The sequence below is a fragment of the Pinus tabuliformis genome, chromosome X (assembly GCF_031772625.1).
Source record: "Pinus tabuliformis cultivar Carrire ecotype Pingquan chromosome X, CPIR1, whole genome shotgun sequence".
NCBI lineage: Eukaryota > Viridiplantae > Streptophyta > Pinopsida > Pinales > Pinaceae > Pinus > Pinus tabuliformis.
This window is the reverse complement of record NC_142308.1, coordinates 572,307,711-572,330,140: the sequence shown is the minus strand read 5'-3', so window position 1 is coordinate 572,330,140 and position 22,430 is coordinate 572,307,711. Positions and strand designations below refer to the sequence as shown.

General features: G+C 41.5%; 1 protein-coding gene across 2 annotated transcripts in view; it reads left to right on the top strand.

Annotated features, from left to right (window-relative positions):
- Positions 1-22,430, top strand: part of LOC149141306 (serine/threonine-protein kinase ATG1t-like) — a 188,477-nt gene that overhangs the window by 46,205 nt on the left and 119,842 nt on the right. The window lies entirely within an intron of this gene.

Sequence of the window (22,430 nt, the reverse complement as noted above, 5' to 3'; positions counted from 1 at the left end):
GGGATTACTTAAGAGAGTATTAGGCTCTTATGAAAGAATTCCATGTAGCTATGTCCCTGCAAGATTTTTGTTCCATCAAATATATGGATCGGGCCCATCCTTTGAAGGAAATTGATGTCACCTTCGAAGGTTTGTAAATGGGCATACTTTGTATGCCTTAAATGGAAGTAGCCCAGAAGGACTATGTTACCATTGGCAGTTCTGTCAACAAATATAAGGGGGTCTATGAAATGGACCTTGAGAAGGCACACCTAGATTTAAATGAGACAGCCAAAGAGGAGAAGTTTTGCAGTCTTGAGGAGAGGGTTTCTAGCCTTATTTTTGATGAGATAAAGGAAAAGATTGGTACCAAAGAAGATTTTAGCAGCCAATTGTCTCAAGATAATGTCCTAGTTTATAATGTTGGATCCATGGGGCAGGCTATAGTCGATAAAGATCTTGTAAAAAAGGGCTCCAACGTTGGGCTTACGAATTATGAAATGCTTAATGTAGCATAGAGGAAGCACATGAGACTCTTGAAAATTATTGTGTTTTATTGAGGCGAGGGAAAAGTAAAGCTTATAGATCTTGGTGCTTCAACCAATTTGCATGTTGGCAAGAACTGCTAGTTTATGGATATAGGGTATAGGGTATCAACGGACAGGTGTTCTAGTCTCTATGATGTCTAAGAGGCAAAAGAACATGAGATTTCCAAAACCCAGAAAATGTTTCACGAGATAAGACTCAAAAACACCTTAAATTAATTAGCGAATAATTTAATTATTTTCTAAGTCTAACTTAGGAAAGTTGGTTAATAGTTAATTAATCAAGGTAATTCAATTTTGCTCCAAAGACTTCTATTGATGGAGTCAAAGTGATCTAAGCCATTGATCGGGATTAGATCTTGGCAGTTGGTTGTCCAACAAAAGATTAAAAGAGCAAGTCGAGGGTTGTTAATTTTTCAGATTGTTCTATGCTTTTTCAATTACTTTTGCCTAATCCAATTCTTCGTTAAGCAATACATCCAATTATTAACAATGTTTTCAATCATAAGCAGTAACTGAAGATAGAACAATATATGCAATGAAAAAGAAGACAACATCACAACCATAAGAGACAGCAGATTGGTCCAAGACTAGGGAAAAACCCCACAATGGGGAAAACCCTTTCAAATCTTCTTTTTTATTAGATCGTCATAAAATGTTTCAGCAGAGAGTACAATGAGCCAAATACTTGCAGCAAATATTTATAGAATAGAAGTAGACTGCAGAACTACAGAACAACAGAGAGAAACTTTTTATGCATTAGACTACTGAAGCCAACTGTCAAACCCTAGATCAAACCCCTAGACGCTCCTAGCAAGGTAGACTGCGAGCGATTGAAACCTCTTGGTCGCTCCCTTAGCCACTGTGTGTGAGCGATTGTGTCTCATCTGGACGCTCCCTGGAAGATTGTATATGTGCTATTGGGGACAAACACACATAAAACTGCTCCAAACCCCCAATCGCTCCCTTCCTGCTACTATGCGAGCGACTGGGATTGCCCAGTTGCACCCTTGACCTCACTGTGCGAGCGTCTAGGGACCAACATTGTCTGATCTGCTTTAGAAACCCTAGTTGCTCCCTTCAAACTTCTGTGTGAGCGGCTAAGACCTCCCAGTCGCACCCTTAACCACTTTGTGCGTGCGACCGGGGCCGAGAATGCTTAGTTACGAGCCAGCGATCGAGAAACAGAAACTCTATATTCGTGCAAGCTTCAACCTTGTAATTTCAAACCCTTGAGTGAACTTCCTCTGTCAGACTTGTGTGAACCAAGACAATAGAAGAGAGTAGAAGATGGCTTGATCAATGTGTCCAAATGAGCTTGAGGTCTCTTCTATTTATAGGCTTCCATGAGGGTCCACTTGATGTTGAGGCCGACTTGTCCAATTGTACATGTGCTTAGGGCCAACCTATTCCAATATACATGAGTGGATAAAATAAATTCAAAAACTAACTTTTGCTTGTCCAAATAGGGTAATCTTTAGGTCGATTTTGGTCCTCTCAAAAAGAGGAATCTATTGCAATTATTGTCTTCATCATTTGAGCTGTCCAAAGTGGAATTTGACCGGAGTTGCATAATGTTAACAAGGGTTTGGAGAAGAAGCATCGAATTAAGTGAGTTTGAGCAGTTTGACCTACCCAATTTGCAACATTCAACAAGGGTGTAGTTGAAGCTAGGGAAAGCATTAGAGAGGGAGCAACAAAGATTTGGGGGTAGAGATTATGGAGGAAATTTTCCTTAGTATTTCTAGGGTTTGAGAGGCACGAAAGAGGAGGCTGTACATAGTAGTGCGAATAGCCAGAAACCCTAGTTCGAGTTGCCGAAAGAGACTTGTTTGAGTTGCCAGTGGTCGGATCAGAGTTTCAGAGGCAGAGCAAGTTGGTTCCAGAGGTAGAGTGAGTTGGTTCCAGAGGCAGAGGGAGGATACATGTCTCACCTAGAGGTAGATCCGAGGCTGTACAAATTTATCTTGAGCAGTAGTGCGCATTTCGCAAAGGTAGTGTGAATAGCCTGGGAAGAGTGTGAGTTGCCGGGAGAGAGAAAAATCAGTTGCAGAGGAGGACGAGGGTGTCTTCCAAATATTTTTCTAGTAGATTGCGGAAGGCTTGCCAGTTAGGCAACCAATATATTTCTCAAATTGTTGCTTAATAATAAAACTCTCATTCGTTGCGCCCTTCAAGGGTTTTCTAGGGACAATTGTCCGAAAATAATGGTGTCAATTTATTGTGTGTTCATCTATTTCTCAGTTCTAGTTTTTATATTTCGACAACGTTTAATTTATGAAGAATGCAATAGTGATTTAATCATTATCTGTCGAATAATATTTCATAAGACAAATAAACTGCTAACAGTTAGAAGATTAAACTCCAGTTGTTGCATTCAAGGAATTTTCACATGGTATCAGAGCAACAAAGATTGCATCAAAGGCTTTAGGCTGAAGAAAGTGAAATTGTGCAGATTCAGAGGGAGATTTGAAGCTCAAAATTTCAGATGTGAACAAGCCTAGCCAGATAGTGCGAATTGTAGGAGAGATAGCAGATTGATTTCTAGTACAGGTTGAAGCAAAAGTTTGATCTGTCCCAGAGCAGTAGCAACAGGAAATAAGGAGTGTCAGAAAGGGTTTTCAGTGAGCATATCAGTGAATTCGCGAGTAGATCTAGTGCTATGATTTTGCAGCAAGGGTTTTGTTGTGGCAGATCAACGCATGGCATGGAAGAGAAAAGCACACAAAATTTTCTGAAAATTTCTTAGGGGGTTTCTACTTTTCCAATAGTGGAAAGGAGGCAGTGATTTCCATTGGAAGAGACCATTGCAGATAGTTTGATTGCCAGTGCAAGTTACACAGTGAACCAGTGTGTGTTGCAAAGGTTGCAGATTGTGTGCTAGTATTAGATCGAAGGTAGATTGAGCAACTCCAATGTTCAGCAGCAAGAAATGACAGTGCAAGAAAGGGTTTCTAGAGGCAAAATCAAAGTCCTAGGGCAGTACTGTGCAGTCCAGTGCGAGTTGCAGGATCCAGTTGTAGGCAAGAGTGTGAGTAGTAAGGAACAAAGTGAGTTAATTTGTCGAAAGGAGAAGGAGATTTCCCAACGCATATTTCTCATGTTTATTTGAGTTTTGCAGTCTTCGTAGAAGATGGCCACAACAGGCTTGAGAAAGCAGGACAGGTTGGACGAAGCCTCCAACTTTGGCATCTGGAAGGCCAAGATGCAATTCCTATTGGATGAGCACAGTCTGAAGGAGTTCGTGACAACAATTATTGCTAAGCTAACAGATCCTATCTAGTTACATGATTTCAGGAAGGACATGGCCTAAGCGAAGAGGATGTTCTTAGATGGGGTTCGAGATCACATCGTCCCACATATCACAGACAAGAACACAACGAAGGAAATGTGGGATGTTGTCGTGATGCTGTTAATTTTAGATAACAATGGTATGTTCTATGCTTTAGAACTATTTACTTCAATGTTCCTTATCAACCCAATGACAATTTCCAATTATTTCCAGTAGCAATCACATTAAATTAAATATATTGATAGCAAATGTAGATAGAACATAAAAACATGTGTAGAAGACAAGCCGAGATAAGAGGACACAAGATTTGGTGGATGCCAGGGAAAAACCCCAATGTGGGGAAAACCCTTTGATCAAATCTTCTTATTATTGTTCAATAGTTCAGCAAAGAGAGAGTGTACAAATATCAAATTTACTTGCCCAAAACAGTCTTGTCAAAATCAACAGTCAACTGCAGCCCTAACCAGAAAGTCAACTCTGGTCAAAGAAGCACCAAAATGTCCTCCAAGCAACTTGGTCAACAACAGTCTAATTTGGTCTTCCAAGAGAGTCAAAGTCAAGCCCAAAACTGTTCAGTGAAACCCAGTCAAAGGAGAGAGAAACACTGCTGTAATTTATGCTGTCAAATCTGAAGTCAACATTGAAGTCAACCCTGGTCAAATTGTCCCAAACTCCTTGAATTCTATGCCAATAAATGCGGTCTGCAAAGATCGAAATTCTGCCTTCAAAACGCAGGCAAAATTTGGTCAAACAACAATGGTCAATGCTGCCCTATAATCCAGAAATTTTCGGCCAACTAGTCCCAGAAATTCGGCCTCTTGCCACACGTGTGAAGAAGAGAGAGGCTGTCCTTGAGCTGTACGAACCAATTAAGAGAGGAGAGAGATGATGTGATGTGTTGAGTGATGTCCAAATGAGGAGAGAGGTCACTCCTATTTATACAATTTGTTGAGGGTGAGGAGACACATCCATTGGGCTTCATGAGCCTACATTTGAGTAAGGCCGACCTTGACAATTTGTGCATGAGAGAGAATAAATTTAAAATTCCACTTTTTCTCGTCAGAATGAGATGATCTTTATATCAAAATTGGACCTTCGGAAAAGAGGAATCCAATGCAATAATCATCTCTATCATATGAGCTGTCCTAAGGTGGAATTTGGCCCTAGTTGCCAATTTTAACAGAAGTTGTACCAGGACTTGCTTGGGAATTGGAAAATGATTCTCAAGGAGAAGCTGAGAATTGTTAGAATGCAAAAGGGTAGAAATTTACATCCTATCTCATCACGATTCAGGCTGTCAAGATGAACTTGCAATTGTTGGGGAGAAACCGTCAGAAAGTGATATGTTTTGCACAACACTCAACGGGTTTACCAAGGAGTGGCATACATTCATCCAAGTAATGTCTCGGCAAGAAACGCTTCCTAGTTGGGAGCACCTATGGAGTGACTTCACTCAGGAGGAGCAAAGGCTTAGTCTCATTAATGGTGCTACCAACACTAGTGGAAAGAGATCAAAGGTGGAGAAGGAGGAGGAAAATGTAGCTCTTGCAAGGATGGGAAAAGTGACGAAGGGTCCCAACTAGGGATAAAACTCGAAAGGAGAGAAGAAGAAAAAGGACCTGTTGAAGGTCAAGTGCTTCGGATGTGGTGAAATTGGTCACTACATCAGCCAGTGTCCGAAGAGGAAGAAGGGAAAACAAGGGTAGCAGACGACAACTTTGGCAGAGATTGATGACTTGTCCAACAGATTGCAGGATGAGTTCGCGATGTTTGCAACATTATCCTTAGATTGGGGAGGAGTATGATACTCCAGTATGCTAGATTGGGCAGGGTCCATGAGGATAGCATCAAGAGGTCTAGATTGTGAAAAGTCCTATACTCAAGGAACCCCTACTGAAGCAAAATTGAATTTACTTCTCCTACTTGATTTTAATATACATTATCAAGTTATTTTCTAAAAAATACTGTAGTAAATTACTTCTGCAACCTACACCAATTTAATTTGGTTACATGAAACAAGAAACTGAGCAAAGAAAAAGATACATAGGACACCGTTATTTTTGGATAAAATAGTCCCCGAAAAAACCCAATGCAGGAAAATCGATGCAACAACTTTGAGGGTTTTATATTAAGCAGTAGTTCTGAATACAATGCTGGATGCCCTCCCTGCAATCCAGCTACAGAGAAAAATATAATGGCGGAACACTGAGTGAGGTTACCTTACTTCACCCGACAGTTTCCCGTTGATTCGGCAACAAAACTGGCAAACCTCGACTATCTCTGTGTTGGCCTTGCGTCAGCCCTGTGCTGTCTCTTCTGCGTCAACCTCTCTTGGTTGTTCCGTCGGCTCCCCAACAAAATTCCTAATTTCTACGTGAGGGCAGCTTCTCCTCTGCACTAGCTCTCCTTGGTTTAGCGTCAAGCCTGCGTGGACCCAGTGTCCGTACCTCTAGGTGCTGCGCTGCCTCCACTAGTGGCTCTTCGCCTCTCTGCCCAGTGTTCTCGAACTATTCTTGCCCCTCTACTGCAGAATGATCACTTAGTTCGAATTTCTCAGCTTCCTAGCCCTAGAAATTTTGAACTTTAGATAAATTCTTTCTCTCCGTGTTTGTTTCTAAATGAACTCCAAGCCTTCTTATACTTTTCTCACAACCGAGATTAAGTCTCTAATCAACGACTAAGATTAGAAACTTGGCTTGATTCACTTTCTAGAATATTCTCACCCATATTTTGATTAATACCCATTAATACTTTAATTTTCCTAAGTTTAGACTTAAGAATCCCATTAAAAATATTAATTATTTTAATAAAATACAATCCGGGTGGAATTTCACCAAACGGTTTTTGGGTTCTTTAGAACTCATGTGCCTTTGAGGTGCTATGTCCACTAGATCTCTCAGGGGGTATGAGTATTTTGTTACTTTTAGGAGAACCTAGATCTATTTTTTGAAGACCAGTGACGAGGTCTTCAATCACTTCAAGGAGTTTAAGGCTCTAGTTGAGAATGCAACAGGGAAAAATATCAAGGTGCTTTGACCCATAACAAAATGGGGCAGCAGAGCGAAAGAATAGGTCGATAGTTGGTGCTGGAAAAGCAATGTTATATGACCATGATTTGCCTAGGTTATTATGGGCAAAGGCATGTAACACGACTGTGTATATATGGAATGGGGTTCCTCACAAGGCATTAGGGAAGATAACACCAGAAGAAGTCTTCTCAAGGAAGAAGCCAGGTGTCAGTCACTTCAGGATCTTTGGTAGCATAGCTTATTGCCGTTTTAAGATGAGAAGCTCACCAAGTTGGATTAGACTGTAGAGAGAGGTTACTTCGTTGGGTATAGCGAAACCTCCAAGACATACAAGATATATGTTCCTAGTAGCAGGAAGATCATAGTGAGACGAGACATGAAGTTTATGGAAGATAAAGCCTTCAAGAGGTCTCATGAGATGCCAACAAGTGATCAGAGTGAGCCAGCAAAAGCTCCATTGGTTTAGCAGCAGGGACAGCCACAAGGGCCACTTTGCTAGGACTACCGCAAGTACAATCACAGGGATCTAACACTATTACCATTACCAACATATCCTCAGGTGCAAGAGATCCAGTTAGTTGCAACAGATGGAGCAACAGAGGCAGGATGAGGAGCTGGTTGAGCCTCCCACCACTAGTGATCGAACCAACAAGGAAGTTCATTAGATATTGAGAGATGCAAAGGAGTTTATTGGAGCTCCTAAGACGAACAAGACAGAACACAGACAACTAGACAGGTACTAAGCATTGGTGGCACAGGTTGAAGAACCTTCCAACTATCAGAAGGCCTCTCACCATCAGGTATGGATAGATGCCATGGTAGAAGTGTATAGTTCTATCATGACTAATGATGTTTGGGAGGTTGTGCTGAGGCCCGAAGATAGGTCAGTTGTGGGCTCTCGATGCATCTACAAGATAAAGTATACTGCAGACGACAACATGGAGAAGTACAAGGTTAAGTTCGTGGTAAAGGGGTATGCGCAGAAGGAAGGTGTAGATTGCGAGGAGACCTTCGCCTCAGTTGCCAGATACACTTCTATCCAGTCAGTTTTATCCCTAACAACATAGATGGGATGGCAAATTCACCAGATGGACGTGAAGACAACATTCTTGAATGGGGTGATAGAGGAGGAGGTGTACATAGAACAACCAGAGGGCTTCGAGACACATGAGAGGCGCACACATGTGTGCAGGCTAAAGAAAGTTCTATACAGGCTCAAGCATGCTCCTAGGGCATGGTATGGTCAGATTGACAACTACTTGCAGCAGATGAGATTCGTTAAGAGTGACGCAGATCCCAACCTTTACTACTTGATGGTAGAGGATGAGTCACTCATCCTAGTGTTGTATGTGGATGACCTCTTCTTGACAAGGTCATCGACACTTATAGAGGAATGCTAGAGGAATTTGGCAGCGGAGTTTGACATTAAGGATTTGGGGTTGATGCACTATTTCCTAGGCTTGGAAGTGTGGTAGAAGGATGGGGAGATCTTCCTTGGTCAAGGTAGTTTTGCCACAAAGGCTTTGAAGAGATTCAGGATGCAGGATTGTAGACCCATGTCTACGCCCATGATCACCAATTGGAGTAAGATAGACACATGAGAGAGGACAAGGATGTTGACCCCACCTTATATAGACAACTTATCAATTCTCTCATGTATCTGGGCAATGTTACCGCTCAGATTAGCAGGGGACCTAAGGGGGATCCCTAAAGGGAAAATGTTGGGCTAAGGGAAACAAATGGAGACTTAGCCCACTGTCACCTCAGCTAAGGCTCCCTTCTATTTATAGACTTTCATCGATGGGAGGAGACCCGATATGTATGGAATCACCAATGAATGATAAGTCAATGGATGTGAGTGACCCAAATAAACCCTTTCCCAGAAGAGTTTGAAGGATGGAACTTGCTTGCTTTCTAAACAAGGTACTATGTATTCTAGGGAAAGGAAGAGGATTTGAAGGTTAGGTTTATGGGATACGACTTGTGAAGGAGTTCCCCAATCCCTAAAATCCTTGTTAGAATTGGTATCCTAGATATTTCTTGAAGAATGATCTTTTAAAGGAGTGGGACTACACGGGGCCAAGTGGACCCGGTCTAGTGTATGAGGAAAGTATGTGGCAACCAATGATATTCTTACCCTAGACAAGGTGGGGGGAAGGATCAAAGAAAATATTTTCATTTGAAGATGTCGTTTTGACCCTACGAGGTACTAGCCTTCGGGATGGTAGGGCAAGTTTCGACTTCAGTCATATGAGCTGAAGCCCCACTATCAATATACCAAACATCTGCTGACGCTGAACTTGCTAGGCATGTGAATTTTTCTACGAGTCTAGAAGCCAATTCTGAGTTACTTTGAGTGTCCATCTTTGTGTTGTTTTTTGATGCTATCCTACCCCAATGACTGCTATAGAATAAACTGCGTCCTTTCCTGAGAACTACGCAATTCTCTAGGGTTTTGATTTTCTGCCTTTGCAGTAATTTCGAACTCCCTCCTTTTCCTCAACAAGGGCTCTTCTGGTCTGCACTCCTGCTTAACCTTGCTCTGGTACCATGTGAAAATTTCAAAATAGAAATCCTACTACATTGATAATATTATATCTTCTACTTATTAACTCAGAAATAAGTTATTAACAGTGTTCTTACGGTGAATATGAAAATAAATTCTACTGCAGTCTTCACAAATAAAATTCTAAAAGCGAATGCAATAATAATAACCACAATGACAGTTATTTTTGGACAATTGTCCTCGGAAAAACCTAATGGGGGAAAACTGGTGCAGCAGATGAGGGTTTCTTTATTATTCTTTAGCAAAAATCTGTTGTACAATATACGACCAACATAACAGAATTGAGAAAATTTAAAGACACTTCCTGACAAATCTCTGGTCTAGGTGAAGTGCTCCTCAGTGTCTCTGCGTCCCTCTGCGTCACTTTTCTCCACGCTGGCCCAGCGTTAGACTGCTCACGCAGTCCCACTGTCAACCTGCCCTGCGCTGCCTCTTTCTGCGTCACACTTCTGCGCTGGCTCTCCCTGCCTTCGTCTTCTTGCCTTGTACTCCCAACTGATGCTGATGCCCTCTCTCTCTTTCTCACCTGCAACTCCCCCTTTGATTTGATTTTCTCTTGCCGAATTTCGACCAGTGAGAAAATCGATCTTACTCTGGTAACTGAGTATCTGCCTTTGGTGTGTTCTCCAAATGCCCATCAAGCCTCCTCTTATAATCCTCTTGTTGATCAATCAACGACCCAAATTAGATCCTAATCAATGGCTAGGATCATATTGACTTGATCTCCGCCTTCTTCTAGAAGCTTCACCCATAGTTTAGATTAATATCCATTAATTATTTTAATTTCCTAAGTTTAGACTTAGGGTGCCATTAAAAATAATTAATTATTTTAATAAAATTGTCTTTGGGTGGAATTTCCCAAAACGATTTTTGGGTATTGGAGAATGCATGTGTCTAAGCCTCCCTGCAAAATTTGAGACTTAGAGCACATCTGATGCTACGAGAAATCAACAAGTGTTTCATGACAGGTCGAAACACATTGATATTGGTGTCATTTCATCAGAGATTGTGTGTAGCATGGAGTAGTCCAGCTACAATATGTTCCCACAGAGGAGTAGGTTGCAAATATACTCACAAAAGCTCTAGGGAGAGCTAAGTTCATTTATTTTTGAGAGCAGATGGGTATAGTGGAGAACCCGTTTCAGTAGCAGGGCCTCAGTATTTTGGATTTCAATTGCAGCAACAGCAGAATGAGATTAGTTGCAACACAATAACAGTGTTGGCAGCAGTACAGTTGTATAGTGCAGTGTTAGTAGTATCACAAATGCAACATTTTCAGAGTTGTGCAGTAGTTGGTGGGCAGTGGCTGATTGTCAATGTTAGATATCAACGATGTGTATGGATCTTATGGACATAGTTGGAAAACAAATTTCTCGCTAAGAGGGAGTGTTAGTTTTTGTAGCATCAGATGATGTTCTAGTCTCGATAATTGTCAGAGAGGCTAAGAAACACTAGGACTCTAGAACCCATATTTTTTTAGGAAAATCCACTTATAAATGCCTTAATTGAGTTAATTAATTAGTAATTAAAATTTTCCTAAGTCTAACTTACATAAAATAATTAATTAACAACAATTAATTGAGGAAGGTGAGATTTCTCTTGAAACTTACACAGATCAACTCATAAATGATCTCAGCCATCAATAAGGATTTAATTGTGGGCGTTGGTGATCCATCTGGAGATTAAAGAGGAGGTCGATGGGGTTAATGGAGAACATATGAGTGAGATGCCAATAGTGCGAGTTGCTTGGCAGCTCGAGCTATCTAGCTTCAAAGGTTGAGCTGAGGAAGAGAGTTTGAGCCGGAAGGGACGTAGAGACAGTGACTCTGGAGGACGTTTTCCAGTTTCAGAGGGTTAGCTACAGGAGGGTTGAGTTTCCTTAGTGAGGCTGGGTAGAAGCTTCAGAGACAGTTCGATTTAGCTGGTGTGAGGGTCGATTTAGTTGCTGGAGGCTCGAAGAATTTTCGAAAGGGCTAGTGAGTTATTCTTAGGGCTGAGTTGGGCTGGACGACTTAGATTAGAGCAGCTTCCAGGCAGTGCGTGTGAGGGCTTGGGCAACATTTGCATAGAAGGCTGCTAAAGGGGTTTGGGCAGCCCAATTTTGTGCCAATATTTGGAGTCGGATCAATGTCGTGTGAGGCATGATATGCCTTACTAATTTTGTGGCCAATTTAACTTGTAGAGGATTGCAAGTTTTTGGCATTTAGTTGTACTAAAAATTTCACTACTGCCTAATGATAAAGACCCTTAGCTGTTGCACCGATTTTCCCACGTTAGGTTTTTTCTGGGGACATTTGTCCTAAAATGACTATGTCAAAATTATTGTGCGTGTGCGTGCTACCATTTTCTCAGTTTCCAACATTTTATTTTCCATAGTATTTTTATCGTGAAAAATTGCAGTGTGATTTATTTGTTATTTTCCATAGCAATTAGAAGAATAAATTTCTAGTTGTTGCAATTAGACTTGAAACTTTTACACCTCCTACATTCATATACCCAAGGTGTGGGTTGTCCTCATCATAGCTGCCCTTGTATCATGGCATGTGGCTTCGAGCCTTCCCTTTATCGCCCACTTCATTATTTTACATGACACCTGCCATTCAAAGGATGTGCCTTGGATTTGTCATTCCCTTAAATGTTGGAACCACCTAATAGGGTCCTTCGTTAACCACTCCTACTAGGAACGCAACTCTATTACATGTTCAAAACTTCAAAGTCCCAATTTGGAACGTAAACCCACTATGAAATGTCCACTTTTGCCATTTGATTAGCAAGCTTATTTACTCAATTGCACTAATGAATCATTATATTTGAAGGTGAGGAGACACATTGGATCTTATACAGGATTGTAGGTGGGTTTTCGTCTTGGACTTGGCCTCCCTATATGGGATCCAAGCCCTCTAGAGGATCACAATGTGGTGAGCATTGGGAGCCATGGGCCTCCATCCATTCAGAGTGTTGATTGCCACACCATGGGCTTCTTCAGCACCATTTGCTTGTTCGTGCCCTTGTTATTTAGAGATGATGACACACTTGGACCATGTTGCCCTAGTCGACTACTCATTGCACCCAACACTTGGCAGTTGATCCGAGGCCCAGAGGAGGCTATGTCTTTCCTAGGGAGACATGGGATGGCATGTCTCATCTTCTGGCCCTCATTGATGGACATCGACTTGATTTTGAGCCACTTGGAGACCCATGAGACCTAGTTGGAGCCCACAAAGCCCAAATAGGGGTTTGGAGATGTTTTATAGCACCAGGAGGGTACCACCGTCTTCATCATGATTTTTGAGGCCCTCTCTCATAATTTTAGCACAAGAGGCCTCTATTCGCCTCCATGCATGCATGATGTCATCCTTATGTGGGCTTAGGAGGGAAATTTGATTTAATTTTGAAGCTATCATGGTTGGCTTGTAACCATGGGCCGGTTACTTAGCATATTAGGCATATGGAGGGGCTTTGTCTCTTGAAATTTGAACTCATAACACTTGTATAAATAGGTGAGACCTAGTCTCATCCTAAACCATCATCACCTGGATTTTCACCCCAGTTAGAGAATTCATAGCTGCAATTTGTGGATGGTTTTAGAGGATTATGGATGAATTTTAATGTTTGGATAAGTTTGTCTCATTTTTTGGAGCTTTTAATTGGCGTTGTTATGGATGGATATACTCTGCACTATCTTGTAAGTGCTCTTTATTGTTAAATTGCTGAATTTTGCTAATGTCTAATGCATGGAATAATGTCTCATGGTTATTAACGTGCCCTAGTTATTGAATATTGTTGAAATTGTAACTCTTGAGGATTTTGCATGTGTTACTCATTGGATGGTGAATGAATGAATATTCCCAGGGGATCATTTCATTTTATCCTTGAAACTCCACTAACAAGTGTGAAAGAAGTATAAATATCTAAAGGGGTAGTGAAAGCCTTAACCTTTAGGTCTCCTTGAAGAGCGAGTTGCCCATATCACGATTTTTATGACTCCTAACCTTCCAATGGCCAGGCACTAGTCTTGGATCCTTTGTTATCACTCACAACTCAAAATTTATCTCTCTTCTCATCTCTATTTTTCGTCCCTTAAAGAATAGGGAGGCTCCCCTAGGGCTTGGTGCAAAATCTTTTGGAGGAGGACGTTTTGAATTTTGTTTGGATATAATTTTTCCTTTGTCTCCTCTAGTGGTGTTCAAGTTTTGGTGGAATTCCCACGGTGGATTCTTCGTAAATTTGATGCCCTAGTCATCACATCGAGAGGGAACCCTAGAAGATAATCCTTCAACTTAGGGATTCTTTGAAGGCATGTGCTTTAGTACTTGTTGAAGTAGATCATACATTGCATTTTCTATTATCTACCTTGACCTTGGATGTACTCATATCTCATCATATATCTCAACCCTTGCTGTCGTGTAGCTATCTTTCAAAGGGTTTTTTCGTGGAAAGTTTTACTAGCTTCTCCCAAAGCTCATACATTTGTTGAACCTTTCCATTGAATGAACCACCTTTCCTCACTTCAAACCTACCAAGGGAAATATTTTATCACAAGCGAGTATTACTGTGACTCCTCTTGTCCGTGAAAATTTGAGAAGAGTAGGGGACTTAGGCTATGGTGACAGTGGACCTCTGTCCCAAGTGTTGTTGTGTCCTCTAGCTTTTGCCTCTTTACAAGGCCTGCTAGTTTGTGCAGCAACAGGTTCAAATTGGGACTGGTTGGTTTGGGCTGGTTAACTTTGTATTGGTTACAAATTGGACCACCCGTCTAAGTTATTCATATTGGTCATTTTGTTGCCATGCTTTTTCCAATTGGTTGGTTTGATTGGTTTTGGTTCAAACTAGGCCAATTTTTAAAACATTGGCTAAATGAGCCATATTAAAAGAAGAAAAAGTCAAATAAAGGGGCTTGGGAAAACAAAGGCAAGGGAATGTAACTCAAGCGACTAAGTTCTCCCTCTACAAAGACACTCATAAAAGATGGTTTTACATAACCTAGTATAAGACTGTAACACCTTTCTTGAATTAAACTCCAACCCATAACACCTTTCTTGAATTAAACCCCAACCCATAACACCTATCTCTTGCACCTCTTGTTTGAAAGGATCAGCTTTAGAATTGTTCCTCCTCTTAGGGTTGGAAGCACCTAATAGGGCCATGTGATAATCTTCCATATCTAAGTATAGTAACATGTATACAATCATAATCTAGTAAGAAATTTGAAGATGATACTTGTGAAGTATTTTGTTGGATTTGACATTGAATACAGTCCACCATGATGTTCTTATGGTTCTTGTACCCATGATGCTGATCTCATTTGATTCCTTGAGTGTATGTTAGATGATTTTTCCAGGTGCAACTAGGATCCCTCGACGGATGTGATATTATGCTTCTCCAATTCTTCAAAGATGATGTATAACCAATTTGATGATGGCATACAGCAGTTTGACAGAGGACATTGGGCACCTTTTGAGGGACATTGACATTGACCTTTAGGTTGACTTGGGACAATGGCTGAGACCCTCCCTCAGCCTTAGGACCTTAGATGTTGCTTAGACATTAGGTGTAGTACCCAAGAGATGATAGGACAACCGGAGGCTGGCATTGTACCTTCTTGATGGATGTTACTCTTTTCTTGATAGTGATTGACAATGATGATGACATGGTGATGTCATGCTCTAGCATGATGATGTCACCCTTATGAGGCATTTTATGATGGTGAGGGATTAACTGCTTGGAAATTTTGCAGTTACTTGCTGGCATGCAGTTTGCTGCCCTTTTTATTTGTAATATGCTTTGTACTGTGCTATTCAATTAGTAGGATTTGGAAGCATGTTCCTACCTCCACCCCTAAATTGCTGGGCTTTATAGAACCCCTGCCTAATGTAGTGTCACTTAGGGACTGAACATGAACATAAGACCACAAATCGGGCCTATTATTTGCATTTTCAAATGACCCTAAATGTCTGAAATAAGTAACACTGAGAATAAATTGTTAACAAATTATCCAGTCTGGAACCATGTTAAATAGGTTCTAAAAATCATGATCTACTACAATTAACCCTTGAAGATATATGTTTTTTAGAACAGTTTTTGTTTTATTTTCTTTAGTAATTTTAGTTTTCCCTTTTAGAATGCAACCTCATGAGACTTTATGCTTGGGCAATGATTCATTTTTTGTAGCAAGGCTGTTATAATTTATGCTCAGAAAATGAGCAGCACTCCTTAAAATCTGTCCCTGATTTCTCCATGGAGTTTGGAACTTTATGATTTTCTCTCCCAGCAGGTATTTCCTGCAAGTTTTAAACTCTGAACCCTTTATTTCCCATCTGGCTCATTATAATCTTTTTGCAATTACACAACTATCTGTTTAGTGTTCCAGAGTGTTGGTTAAATGAATTTTTTGAAAATATCTGTCTATCAGTTCAAAAACAGTAAACTCTGAATCCATCACAGTTAATAAGATTCTATTTCTCTTAGCACTCCTTTTGTGTTTAAGCTTTCCTATCTTGCTTGTTTCCACATTGTAACTGTGGATATACAGAAAAAGGATTTCTGGAGAGGCCATAAAAGCAAGAGCCATTAATTTGTGTATTGTTTTTTCCTCGTAACATTTTCAGTAAAAGGATTTTCTTGTAAATTGTCAGAATAAAAAATTACTTAACTAGGGGTTGGACTCCTCCTATTTCCCTAAATTCGGAGAGCGTTTGTGTTAAAATCGGCAACTAGGGCCAAATTCCATGTGGGTCACCTTATTTATGGAAGCTGATATTTTTCTTGGATTCCTCTCACCGAGAGGTGTAGGATTGATCTAACGATCATCCGATTCCGACATGTATTCATGGAGATATGAATTTATTTGTACTCTTGACAATTTGTGAAGGTCGGCCATCAAGCAAAACAGTGATTTTCGCCCCCAACTTATCCTCAACGTTTCATATAAAAGGAGGAGACCTTGTTGCATTATTCCACTCATCTTAACACACATTCTTCTCTCTCTCTCTCCTACGCATTAGAGGAGCATCTATCCCTCACACGTGTGGCTGAAAGGACACATATCTGATTTAGGGCAGTGTTGACTTGGGTTGACCGTGGAGCAGAAAGGCTGATTCTTGGCAGCGTTGACCAGCGTAGGGTCTCCTTGACTGCGGTTTGAGTTGGGCAGCCTCTCCTAGGCAGGCCGCATTTTTGGGCAGCTTCGTTGACCTGTTTTGACTTCACATTTGACCAGCGTTGACTGTTGAGGGTTGACCGCAGACCTGCACCTTCATTGACTGCAGTTTGACCATCATTTCGGACTGTTTTGGGCTGTACATTCTTGCTGTTGGAGGCCAATGTTGACTAGGATTGACTTGAGGTCAATTCTGACCTGTTTAACCAGCCTTGACTTTGCTGGTTAGGGTTTTGTTGCAGCTGTCATAAAATTACAGATTTGTGTAATTGTACTATCTCTCTCTCTCTGCTGAATTATTGAAGAATATAAGAAGAATTGGTCAAGGGTTTCCCCACATTGGGGTTTGTCCCTCGCTGGTGCCACATCTCGTGTCCTCTTGTCTTGGCTTGTCTTCTACTGTTTACATTTATGTTCTATCTGCATTTTACTATCATGCTGATGTGATTGCTATTTTGGAAATTGAAATTGGGCTAATAAGAAAATTTGAAGTAAATTTCTTAAGCATAGAACATACCATAATTTAACATGGTATCAAAGGTGAGGTGAAGACAAAGCCCAAGCAAGAGTGAAAGAGCAATCACCAAAGACAATTGGAAAGGACAAAAGGTTTCATGGGTTCCTCATCCCACTTCCTGGCCGAAGACAAGCTCCGTGAGAAGTTTGACTATCACGGATGGAACATGTCTCTTGATCTAACATTGGAAGAGCAAGAAGTGTTGGACTATGTGAGGGGTAAAATTACAGAACCTCCATCAAATGCACCGGCTGCTACAAAGAACAAGTACACTAAGGGTGAAGTCAAAGCAAAGAAGATTATCTGAGATTCAATTGACAAGCGTTTGGTGGCCTACATTTCCGAGCTGAACACCTCCAAGGAGATCTACGACAGATTGGTAAGCTTGTTTAAAGTTAGTGATGCAAATCAAGTTTTGTTCCTCAAAATAAGTTGAAGGATATTAAGAAGGCCAAGGACGAGGATATTCAATCCTACTTCTCAAGGATCACTGAGATCAAGAATGATCTTCTATCAATTGGAGAAGTCATTCCTGACAGGGAACTAACTATCACTACCCTTGGAGGGCTCCCATCCGAATGGTATATATTTAGAACCACTCTTCTCAACAATGATTGAATTCCGGGATTTGAAGAATTGATGTCGAGATGCATTCAAGAAGAGACAAGGATGGTGGAGCAAGAAATGCCTTCAAGCAAAGGCAACCCCACTGCTTTCTCCTCTCATGCCAAAAGGAGAAATAATTCTGGGTCTAAAGGTCATTTCAAAGGAAAGCCTGGATCGAAGGGTGGAAGGAAAGGAAGATGCTTTGTTTGCAATAAATTTGGCCACTATGCAACAGATTGTCCGAATAGAAAGGACACATCACATGATGATGATCAAAATCACTCCAAGGGCAACTCCAACAACAATCAAAGGAATGGCAGGTTCAATGGCAAAGGAAAGAGGAATGCGGGAAATCAAGGAAATGGTCAACCCTCCAAGAAAGCAAGGAACTCCAGGTATGAATCAAATGTTGTTAATAATAAGCAAGATGAGTATTATTTGATATCGGCCCTCTCCACTACCTTTCCTCTGGACTTCTTGGGCAATTGGCTTATTGATAGTGGTGCCTCAAGGCACTTCACTGGTTACAAGGAAGCTCTCTCTAATCTAATAGAGAAGGAGACAAACTTGGAGAATATTCTTAGAGACAATTCCACCTATCCCGTAAAGGGTGTAGGGAATCTTACTCTTCAATTAAATCAAGGTAACACGATCCATTTGCAAGAAGTCTTATATGTACCTAATCTTAAGAAGAATCTGGTGTCCATTTCGGCAATGGAAGACAAAGGCTACAAAGTGGCATTCATTGATGTCAAGGTGCGTGTTTGGAAAAGAATTTTGAAGATGCTTTACTCTTGGGTTCCAGGTTGACTCTTTATATCAAGTTGGAGGAAGTCCATTGGGTTCATGTCTTGCGACACATCTCTTCAATCTGAACTATGGCACTGGAGGCTTGCCCAACTTCATTATAAGGCTCTACCCGATGTGAGACAGATGGTGACAGGGATGCCCGAGTTCAAAGTAGAGCATGAAGGTGTATGTCTGAGATGTGCCGAAGGAAACCTCAAAAGGGGACCATTCCCCTCAAGCCATAGTAAGTCTATAGATATATTGTAGTTGGTCCACTCCGACATTTCTGGTATGATGCCCGTAAACTCCTTGGGAGGATATCTATATTATCTCACTTATACAGATGATTATTCTCGTAAGACTTAGATCTACTTCTTGAAAAAGAAGGATGAAGTGTTCACCTGGTTCCGTCACTTCAAAGCCTTGATCTAAAATCAAACCGATGCCCTCATCAAGCATTGGATTCCAAGGCTCCCGAAGAAATGTTCACTGGTAAGAAACCTGATGTCCCTCATTTTAGAATTTTTGGAAGTCCCGTATATTTTCATGTGCCGAAAGAGAAGAGAAGCAAATTGGGTGCATTTGGAAAGAAAGGAATCTTTGTGGGCTATAGCGAAATTTCTAAGGGCTATAGAATCTATGTGGCTGGTCAAAGGGAAGTCGAGATAAGTCACGATGTCACCCTTGACGAGGATATGGCTCTTAGCAAGGTTGAAAATCTTCCTATTCTAAGGAAAAATAAAGAAGCTGACACCAGGAAGCCAGATGAAAAGGAAGATGAAACGATGCCCGATGTTGAAGAACCTATGGATCCTATTGATCCCCCTTCGTAAGACCCTTCCTCCTCTAGGAAGAGGCCCTCATGGCTTAGGGGGACTCTTGAAGATGCTGAGAGACATATTTCACCTAGAGGGACTTTCCGTGAAAGCATGAAGCCAACTAGGTATCAGGGATACTTGACCATTATGAGCACCATCATTCAAAACGAGCCTACATCGTTCTAAGAAGCCCTGAAGCATCCAGTATGGAAGGATGCTATGAATGAAGAATACAAGACCATCATGAATAATGATGTCTGGGATGTGGTCCCTAGACCCTAGGACAAATCAGTTGTCACCTTGAAATGGCTTTACAAAATCAAGCATGGAGCTGATGGGAGTGTTGAAAAGTACAAGGCTTGCTTTGTTGCTCGAGGCTTCTCTCAAAAGGAAGGTGTGGATTATGATGAGATATTTGCACCTGTTGCCCCATACACCTACATCAGATGGATGTCAAGACCAGGTTCTTGCATGGTTCGATTAAAGAGGAAGTCTATGTGGAAAAGCCCGAGGGGTTTGAGATTCATAATTGAAAATCTCATGTATGCAGGTTGAAGAAAGCTCTCAAGGGGTTGAAGAAAGCACCCTGAGCTTGGTATGAGAGGATCGATAGCTATTTGATGAAGTTGGGATTCACTAGGAGTGAAGCTGATCTGAACCTTTACTTTAAGGTTGAAGATGATAAGCCTCTCATACTGGTGCTGTATGTTGATGACCTCTTTTTGACAGGTGCAAACCCTCTCATTCACAAATGCAAGAGGGAGTTGGCTTCCGAATTTGAGATGAAGGACCTAGGATTGATGCATTATTTCCTAGGGTTGGAAGTCTGGCAAAAGCCAGGAGAAATTTTCCTATCTCAAGGAAAATACGTGGTGAAGATATTGGAGAGATTTGGAATGGTGGATTGCAAGCCCATGACTACTCGGATGGAGCTTAACTTCAAGAAGTTATGCAGTAGTGCTGCTGGACGTGTATTGGGAAATGCTTCTGAGTATTGTCAACTCATAGGAGCATTGATATTCTTGGTGAACTTCCGTTCGGATATATGTTTTGCAGTCAACACGCTGAGCCAATATATGGTTGAGTCTCATCACTCACATTGGATTGGTGCCAAGAATCTTCTAAGATATCTTCGGGCACAATCACTCATGGATTGAGAGACACTGCCGGAGATGGGAGGCTGCATGGTTATTCCGATGTTGATTGGGCAGGTAGTGTGGTGGAACGAAAGAGCACTTCTGGGTGCTGTTTCTCTTTGGGTTCTACTTGAATATCCTGGATGAGTAGGAAGCAGAAGTCGGTGACATTGAGCACCGTTGAGGCCGAATACATTACTGCGAGTATGGCCTCTTGTGAAGCTGTCTGGTTGCGGAAGCTCTCAGTGAGCTGTTTGGACATACGTTGGATACTACTGTGATCCTCTGTGACAAACAGAGTGGGATTCGTTTATTAGAGAATCCCGTATTTCATGATCGCGCCAAGCACTCGATATCAGGTACCACTTTATCCGGGATATGGTACAACGAGGAGCAATAAGGCTTGATCATATTGGGACTGATGAGTAGGTCGCCGACATTTTGATGAAGCCCCTGGGAAAGGTCAAATTCTTGACTTTCCAAGAACGACTAGGAGTCGTGGAGAGACCCTCTTATGAGAGTCCGGTATGATATGTACATTGAGCTTTGGGAGCTTCGGGGGGCTTGGGGTACTTCTTGGAGTGATGAGCAACCATAGGGTGAGTGGTTTAGCCTTCCCCTGTGATACCCCATGGCGACATGTAGGCAGGATGAGTGGTTCATCCTTCTCCTACTGAGACATCCTACCCATGCAGCCTGAGACTCATGGGAAGTACCTTTCTCATTGGGCCAATGAGTAGGGAAATGAGGATAGGGACCATAGTAGTACTAATGGACGCATCGTGTAATTATTGTACTCCCTATGTTAGGATGATATTGATCTAGGATCAATTGGAACTGACTTCAGGTCAGTAAGAGTTAGGAGACACTCTCTTTATTTGGAACTGATTTCGGATTAGTAAGAGTGGTATGACACACTCTCTTCATTGGGACTAACTTCAGATCAGTAAGAGTGCTATTAGATACCCTCTTTTATCTGGGACTGACTTCGGGTCAGTAGAGGATGGTATGATGCATTCTCGATCACTTCTTCTTCTTCATAGTTCAACAGAGTAGAGCAGTGCATTGATGGCAGAGATAGTACCGACAGACAGATGGATTAGCAGATGGAGTTCTCCCTAGTTGAGAGGGAGTATTAAAATTGGCAATTAGGGCCAAACTCCATGTGGGTCACTTTACTTATGGCAGCTGATATTTTTCTTGCATTCTTCTCACCAAGAGGTGTAGGATTGATCTAACGATCATCTGATTCCGACATGTATTCATGGAGATATGAATTTATTTGTATTCTTGACAATTTGTCAAGGTCGGCCAACAAGCAAAACAATGATTTTCGCCCCCAACTTATCCTCAGCGTTTCATATAAAATGAGGAGACCTTGTGGCATTATTCCACTCATCTCAACACGCATTCTTCTCTCTCTCTCCTACGCATTAGAGGAGCATCTCTCCCTCACACGTGTGGCTGAAAGGAGGACGCAGATCTGATTTAGGGCAGTGTTGACTTGGGTTGACCGTGGAGCAGAAAGACTGATTCTTGGTAGCGTTGACCAGTGTAGGGTCTCCTTGACTGTGGTTTGAGTTGGGCAGCCTCTCCTAGGCAGGCTGCATTTCTGGGCAACTTCGTTGACCTGTTTTCACCACACATTTGACCAGTGTTGACTGTTGAGGGTTGACTGCAGACCTGCACCTTCGTTGACTGCAGTTTGACCATCATTTCAGACTGTTTTGGGCTGTACATTCTTGCTGTTGGAGGCCAAGTTGACTAGGGTTGACTTGAGGTCAATTCTGACCTGTTTTACCAGCCTTGACTTTGCTGGTTAGGGTTTTGTTGCAGCTGTCATAAAATTACAGATTTGTGTAATTGTACTATCTCTCTCTCTCTGCTGAATTATTGAAGAATATAAGAAGAATTGATTAAGGGTTTCTCCACATTGGGGTTTGTCCCTGGTTGGTGCCACATCTTGTGTCCTCTTGTCTTAGCTTGTCTTCTAC